We start from the raw sequence: 9244 nt of genomic DNA on the forward strand, positions 1-9244 counted from the left end.
AGAGAGAGAGAGAGAGAGAGAGAGAGAGAGAGAGAGAGAGAGAGAGAAGAGACAGAGAAAAGGGGTAATAGTAAAAAGTACATAGTGATGAAGGGAAAGAATAGTATGAGATGAAAATTGAAAAGGAGAATGAGATAGGAAAAGAGAAAAAGGAAGAGTAGAAGAAAAGTAAGGTAGAGAGAACATGGAAAAGCACAAAAAAATGAATGGGTCAAGTCAGTGAAGGGAACAAGTTTGGTAGAGGAGAATGGGTGAGAAATTTATGTAGAGATAAAAAGAGGACTGCCAGTGACACAGGAATAGAGCTAGAGGAAAGGAAAGGGGGAACAGTAGACAGAAAAGTCAAGGGTGAGAGAGAGATGGAGAACAGTAGGTATAAGTGAAGTGAGATGAAGGGGGAGAGAAAGGAGAAGAAAGATGGAACATACAACTGTCAAAGAGAAAGCATGGGAAAAAAGTCAGAGAAAAACAAAAGACAGACTCTCAGCTTTTCCTCCTGTTCCCTTACCCTCTCTATATCATCCTCCAGCTCTCTCTTGATGTATGTATGCCCCATGATTTTTCTTTCTTTCGCTAACTCTCTATTCCTCTCTGTTCTTCAACCTCTCTTTCTCTCTTTCTCCTTTCATTCTCTCAAACTCTTCCCTCCTCTTTACTCTCACACTCTCTTTCCTACCCTTACTTAATCATCTCTCTCCATGTCTCCTTTTCTTCACATTCTTTCTCAGATTCTCCCTTCCCTGCCTCATTTTCTCCCTATCTTTCTCTACTCCCTTTCCATGTCCTGTCTTTCCTCTCTGTTTTCTCTATGTTGCTATTATCTTCTCTTTCTTTCTGCATTTCCCCCATTCTCCCTACAATTTTCTCACCTAATCTTTTTACCCCAAATTTCCCCTTTCTACTGATTTCATACTCCTCTCTATAGTTTTTTCTCTTATTCTCTCACATTCCCTATTTTTGTCTCTTCTCACTTTCCCTATAATTCTCTATATATCTACCTACTCCTATCTCACAATCTCTTTCCTTTATCTTATGCTCTCTTTCTCTTCACTATTCCGATCTCAGTCTCTTTTCTACCTCTACTTCTCCTTCCTTCTCTCTGTATTTATATATCCCTCCCCTCTGTCTTACACTCTCAATACCTATTTCTTACTTCCCTACTCACCCCATCACTATAATGATAGGGAGTTGAGCAAGAGAGAGAGAAGGAGGGAATGAAATGAGAAGAATAGAGATAAAGAGAGAGAAAGAGGTAACAGAAGGAGAGCAAAGAATAAATGAACATACTTAGAGGGGAGAAAGAGTTGGAGACAGTGGAGCGTGTTAAAGAAAAAGTGATAGAGAAATATATATATATATATATATATATATATATATATATATATATGCTTCTTCATTCCATATACACACACCACCACATATTTGTGTGTGTGTGTGTGTGTGTGTGTGTGTGTGTGTAGGGAGAGAGACAGAGACAGAGAGACAGTGGTAGAAAATTAGTGACTATGAGAGAGAAAGGAAGAGAGGATGAGAGTAGAACAGGAAGAAAGGCTGAGCGAAGAACAGAAAGACATTCTCTACTCATTTCATTCCCTCCATCTGTCTTTCTCTGCATGTCTCCTCATTCTTTTTCCACTGATATATACTCAACATTATCATTCACTTTCTTTCTGTCACTGTTTTTCTTTATCCCCCTCTGTGTATCTTTCAGTCACATCCTCTTTTCCTTTCTTTTTTTATTCTACCGCATCTCCACTTCACTTTCAACCCTCTTTATCTTTTCTCTCTCTCTTGCATGCTCCCCCATCCATTCCCACTTCCCTCTACTACCTTATGTTCTTCTGTTCCCTCTTTCTTTGCCTTGTCCTATCATTAATCCTTCCCTTATCTTTTATTTCCTTCTTATTGCCTTCCTCTCCACTTTCCTTTTTCCCCATAACTCTTACCCTTTCTCATAGTTGTTCTCTTTTTTTTACCACTCTTTATCTCGCTTTACATCTCTTTCTATCTCTCTGTACCACTCTCTATCTCATTTAACTCATTTCCCCCCCCCCATTCTATGGAGATGGACAGGGGAGACAGAAAAATGAGAGAAGAAAATGGAAGAGGAATAAGAGTGAAGAAAAGATAGTGAGCAAAAAGGAAATGAGGGGAAGAAGATGAAAGTCTTCTCATGGGGGCAAACAGGGAGAGAGAAAAATAGAGAGTAAGAAAGTAGGAGTGAGTCAGAGGAAAAAGAGACATAGATAGGGAGGGCTATATGGTAAAAAAAAGCAGGGAGAGTGAATGAGGCAGGCACAGAGAGAATGTGGGAAAGGTAGAAAGATATAAAATGAGTAAAAAATCAAGAGAGAGTAAGAGTAATGGAGTAGAAACAGGGATGGGACGAGAGAGAGAGAGAGAGAGAGAGAGAGAGAGAGAGAGAGAGAGAATTAGAAAGTTAGAATGATGGATAAAGGGAAGAAGAGTGACACAGTTTGAAGGAGGGGAAGAGAGATGGGTAGAAAAGGAAAAAGAAATGGATGACTGCAACAAGATAGTAAAGAGAGAGGAGTAAGAAGACAGTGAGAAAGCCAAAAAGAGAGACATTGAGATAGAAGGGATATGGGAGGAGATAGAGTGAAAGTAGATAAAAACTGTAAAAAGATATCCTTCACTTTATCTCATCTCTCTTCCCCTTTACATCCCTTCTCTCTTACCCACTCTTGTCTATTACCCTTTCCATCTTTATTATCTCTGTCTAGTATCACCAACTCTCTCTTTAGTACCTCTCTCTGAGACTATATCCTTCTCATTCTCTAACCCACCATCTCTATTTCCTTCTCTGTGTCTCTCCCCATCCATCTCCTCTATCTCTCCCATTGTCTCTCTTTCTCATTCTAACCTGTTTCCCTTTGTAACCTATTTCTCTTGCTCTCCTACTCTTACAGTCTCTCTTTTATCTGTATCTTTCTCAATCTCTTTCTTTTCCCATTTTTCTTTAGCTCTCACACTGTATCCTTCTTTCTCTCCCACTCTACTTTTGCCTTATTTTTTCCACTCTTTATCCCATCTCTCTCTCTAAAGTGATATAAATAGAGGGAAAAGAAGGGTAGAAATGTGATAGAGTTGGAGGGTGGAGAAAGAAAAGGGATGAAGAGAATGAGTAAAGATATAGAGAAAGAGAAAGATAGTAAAAGAGAAAAAGAGGAGAAAGAGAGAAGGAGAGATAAAGGAAAGAAAATGGGGAAAGAGTAATATGAGGGCAAAAATTGAAGATGTGAGGGACGGGGAGAAAAGGGTCAGATGGAAGGATAGGCAAGAGACAGGGAAGCAGGGAGAGAAACAGAAGAGTATACACAGGAAGAAGAAGAGAAAATATAGACAAAAAAGTATTTCAGAGAGGAATAGAAAAAGATAAATGAAGGTATACTGAGATGGATGTAGAGAAAGATGAGGATAAAGACTAAGTGATAAAGGAATACACAATAGAGGTATGAAGAGATAAGAATAGAGAAAGAGGATGAAAGCAAAAGAAAAAAGGTGAGAGAAGTAAACAAAAAGTAAAGTGATAAAGAGTAAGGGGAAGAGAATGATAGAAACATGAGAAAGAGAGAAGAGGCAGTAAGAGAATTAAAAAAAAGACAGGAAGAACAAAACAGAGTATTGGCAGAGACAAGGAAGAAGATAAAGAAGAGGGATAATGATGAACAGTGATGGCGAGTTAGAGAAGAGATAGAAGGAGTAATTGACAATGAATGGAGAAAGATGAAGACATAAAGAGAATGTGAAAGAAGAAGAAAGACAAGGAGGGATACAGAGAAATAGAAGAAGGGATAAGTTGAATGAGACAGAGAAGGAGGCAGAAACAGATGAGCAAAAGTTAAGTGGGCAATGGTTAAGTGGGTCTTCGTATGCAAAGTGACACACATAATCATTGAGAGATGGAGTATACAGGGAGGCAATCCCAGGATAGCAATTTTCATGTATGTGGTTGGGATTATATACCTGAGTGATGAGGAACATTTTCTTGGTTAAAGTTTCATTGTTATGAATGACAACATGACCAAGGCAACTTTTATAAAGGCAAACAGTTAACTGTCTGGCTTATAGCTTCAAAGGTTCAGTTCTTTATCAACATAGGGGAAAACATGGAAGTATTTAGGCAGAGTTGTACATCTTAATCTGCAGGCAACAGGGGACTCTCCTACTGGGTATAGATTGAGCTTAGGAAACCTCAAAGCCCTTCCTTCCACAGTAACACACTTCCTACAACAAGGCCATACCCACTCCATCAAGGCCACATCTTCTAATAATGTCTATGGGCTAAGCATTCACACATAAGAATCTATGGGTGCCACACCTATTAAAGCCACCACAGGAAGTAAGAGACAGTACATAATATACATGTGGAAAAAATGGGCATGGAACAACCTAAGTAAAACAATCAAACATCATTTGTATTTTCATATATTCTGAGTAATCTTGGGGCACACTAGAGTTTGAAATCCGTTTCAGTCAAGTGTTCTTTCAGCTTACAATACATTGCAATGATAATTTATTTTATGGAGTCAAATTGATACTGTGTGAAATGGTTGTTTATGAAGTGAATATGAAATAGATGCTGGCCAAAATATAGGAAAATAATATGGTTTTTGATAATAAGATATTACTTTAATATATGGTTGTATAAGGACTAGAAAATGGTATAAAACAAGAAGATAAACTATGATAAAAAATTGGGTAATAAAAACAAACACACTTGAGATGCCATGATTTTATCTATGGAATCACCCCCACCCCCAAATTTAAATGACGTGGTAGACTAAGAAGATCCAGAAACTTGTTATATTATATAATAAATATATGCAGAGAAGTAATTCTGCAAACTATCAGTTATCTGTTAAACATATAAAGAAGACATAAAATAAAAATGCTTAGAATACGCTCAATAATATTTTCTAGTGTTTATGAAATACATAGCAGGCACTTGAAGAAAACATTAAATCATTATTGGATTTAAAATTTATTGTTATAAATACTATTATTTTTAGTGAGAAGGAGAGAGAGAAAGAGAGAGAGAGACAGAGAGACAGAGAGACAAAAGAATAGAGATGTATGTGTGGAGTGCATGAGAGCATGCAGAAATGACAAGAGAACTTTAAAGAGTTAGCTCTCTCCTTCCACTATTATATGGTGTTCAAGGATGGAACTCACATCAAGCTTGAATAACAAGCACTTTTTCTAATTGAACCATCTCACTAATCTAATTAATTAATACATTTTATAAAACAAAGTTTATGATATGCATCCATCCATGGATGAATTAAATACTGACAAACATATGTGTGATTACTTTACTTTAATATTTGTGATAATGATATAATTATATCATGTTGCCCTCTTCATTTCTTTTTTCAAACTTTCTTAGGGGGTCTATCCTCTTTACTTTTTTTCCAATCCATGGACTCCTAATTACATAAATAGAATCTATTCTTTTCTTGTAATATTACTTGTACATATTTCTTTTCTGGGATAGCTACCTGATGCTGGATATTTAGCTGATGTACTCCACCCTAAGGAACATGATTTCTCCTGACTTCATCATTTTTTAATTACCACATTCAAATATCTATTTATGTCATCATTGTTCATGTTAAATATTCAGTGCCTTCCCCCAACAAAATTAGAATAATTGTAAATACTTGAAAAATGAATATGTATATGAATGAAGAAACATGGAAAATGGTATATACACACAAGCATAGGTATTAATTTTATAATCAATTCCCGGACATTGAGCATATGTCATCTAGAGCAACAGACATGACTTTCCAAATCTTTCAGGCCCGGATTGTGTTGCACAAGGCTTTGATACCTGAAACTGTTGCAGCTAGTTTATCTCTATGACAGGGCCTGACCTCAGGGCAAATATAATCTATATATGGCATTAGAAAGTATCTTTTAAGGGAAGGAAAGTCCTCCCAGAAGAATTAGAAATAAATTTTATCTGAATCTTTGATATTAGTCAATATTTTCCCTTATTATTTGTCTTGGTTTGAACTTTACTATATATTACTACATACTTCATAGTGCACAACAGTCAATAATACCTAATCATTACTGGTTAGATTATATCTTTGCCTTTACAAGACTGAATTTCTTATCATTTGCTTTTAATTTTTAAATTTATTTATATATTATCATTGTATGCATACTTGTACCTGCAAGATGTATGCGTCGGCCAACATGCCACATTGCATTTGAGATCAAAGAACAACTTGGTGAAGTGGTTCTTCTCTTTTCACTAAAACAGGTTTGGGGGATAAAATTCACTTTGCCAGACTTTGAAATCAAGTGCCTTTAACTACCTCACTTCTACAACTAAACTTTTTATGCTCAGAAGTTTCTGAACACTGTGAACTAAACTTATGGGCAAAACGGCTAACCTCCATTGAAGCTTTTACATGGCTGATCAAATAGAATTTCTATGGATATCTGTGATATAGTTTCAAAGCCAAGATATCTTCCACTAACTGCAGGACCCTTAATAGTCATTGAACTATCTGCACTTGATTTAACATTCTTGAGATTATTTAGATACTTTTTTTGTAATGTGCCAATAGCTAGTAGCCTAAAGGCCAAGAATATTACCAAACATCAAAGGCCTGCAATAAAATCTTTCTCACTAATGCATGCCTACCTATGGTTTTCACCAATATAGTCTATAAGTGCCACAATTTATTGTAATTCTGTCTCTTCTTCCACAATGAAAGACTGTAAGAGCCAGAGGAACATGGAATTTTCTGTGAGACTGTAGCTCCTGGGGATGTTAGAAGCTACAGCCATAAAGTGTCACCAACAGGACTGCCTACACATAGGCTGAAAAAAGATGATACCAATAGACATGCTAATTGTGGACAGGGATGGGGGTGAAAGAGGAGCTCACAAAATACATAAAGTACATATACAAAATACTACAGGTAACTAAACGCTAAGCATAGTTGGGGAAATAGTCTTCCTGATAAAAGAGTAGAGCAATCAATTATATGATATTAAATGATAATACTGAAGGCATACAGACAAGTAACATTATATAGACAGGGAAGACTGTAATTATATATTTAAGAATTAATGAAAACAGGCCTATAAATTTACTTGAAATAGCAAGGGGAGACATACAGCATGAATAGTAGGGGAAAGAAAAATGGAAAACACAGTTATTATACTCTCAAAAAATAATTTTAAATTGCCTTAATTTATGTCTTTCTCTAATTCTGTTATGAAAATGTTATCACACTGGAAAACTGTTTTGGGGTCAATTTGAATCTGCTTCTGCAATTTGGTCATTAATGTTTGGTTTCAGAATAAGTGCTTATTCTTGAGGTAATAGCTGCATTTTTTGAGTTGACAGTAAATAATTGCAATTTTGTAAAGTCATTATGAGAATCAAAATATCTTTACAACAGACTACTAGAAGCAAATAGAGGCAAAACCTAAATATGTTTTTCTATAAGTTATTCAAGTAGTGAGAGAATGTTAGAAAGCAATGTTAGAAGCATTTTGTCTTCTTTACTACCATTAAAAATAATATTAAATCATTAATTCTAAGGTCACTAAGCATTCTCATTAAGATGAATGTAGATAAGTATATTTTTATGGAGAAATAATATCTATCTGGAATAATAAAGAGTACAGTTTTATAAATAACTGCATGTGTGTTTGGACAGATTCTTGTTGTGTTGTCCAACCTGACCTGGATTTACTATGTTCACTCTTTCCCCTACGCTGGCCTAGAATATGGGAACTCTTATCCACCAAATTGCTGTGGTTACAGGTATTAGCTACCACATGGAGGTTTGTTTTTATGTTCTTATAGGTAACTTATAAAAATAAAAAATAGAACACTGGGCAAAGCTACAATATGACAAGTTTTAGTTCTTTCAATATTTTTGCTTAAATTGTGAAGGGTTTGTATAGACACCAATATACATATATTTATACTGGGAATTTTACCTATAGCCTAATTTCTATCAGAAAAAAATTTTGAAAGGAACATTTCCTCAATGAAGAAAATTTATTTAAACATAATTTTTGAAGACATTAGCTTGAATTTAAATTGGTTATAACTTTTACACTGAATTCTTCCATAAGTGTCCCTGACCTACATCCTATGATTTGCTGTGGGTATCTGATTCTGTTTCAGTCTGCAACTGCGTCAAGCTTTTCAGAGGAAAGTTATGCTAATCTCTTGTCTGGAAACATAACAGTATAATTGATAATGTCAGGGATTGGTTCTTGTTTATAAGATGGTTTTTGAGTTGTGCATATTATTGTTTGGCTTTTTCTTCAGTCTCTGTTTCATCATCTCGTATCTTTTATACAGAAAAAAAAATGGGGTCAAAACTTTTGAGGATGAGTTGATGTCCGTATCCCACTGGGGATCCTTCCTGGTTATAGAAGGTGGTGTCTTTAGGTTCCATGTCCACAATGTTAGGCATCTTAGCTAAGGTCATCTTCATTAACTCCTGGGAGTCTCCCTTATACCTAGCCTCTGGCACTTCCTAGAGATTCTTCCTTCCCTCCCACAACTGGCAGTTGGAATCTCAAATGGCCAAGAAGAACTTAAAGAAATGACCAACATCCTTAGTCATACAGGGAATTGCAAATTAAAATGACCCTGAGATTCTAATTTACACAAATCAGAATGGCTAAGATAAAAAAGTCATGGGATAGCACATGCTGGCAAGGATGTGGAGAAAGAGGAACACTCCTCCACTGCTAGGGGGATAGTAAACTTTTAGAACCATTGTGGAAATAAGTTCCTCAGAACCACAGTCTCCTAGGTGATGATCCACCCTGTAATCATTGAGAAAATAGGATCTGTGAGAAGTTTTTTATGACTCTAGCACTACATATACCAACCTATTTGAGTTTTGAAACTTTATACTTATTTTCTTTTTCATGTGTTTCTCTTCAGTCTTCTGTCTGCTGCCCTCTTATTTATCTATGTGATCCAATATGCATACTTAAATATCTATATCTTTCTATATTTTTCCCTATGTGGTCTCTTTAACTCCATGTGACCTGAACATTTTAAAGACTTTCTTTGTATTATAAAATTTTCCTACACTACAAGTTTGAATTTCTATATTACATCCTAATCTCTTCTTTTAGATATTTATTAGACAATTTAAACTTAGTTTTTTAATGTAAAATTATGAAATTTTATCTGTTTATTCGAAGGAAATCTTTACAATAGACT

Source organism: Grammomys surdaster, unplaced genomic scaffold (assembly GCF_004785775.1).
Source record: "Grammomys surdaster isolate TR1022 unplaced genomic scaffold, NIH_TR_1.0 61, whole genome shotgun sequence".
In the NCBI taxonomy this organism is placed as follows: Eukaryota; Metazoa; Chordata; class Mammalia; order Rodentia; family Muridae; genus Grammomys; species Grammomys surdaster.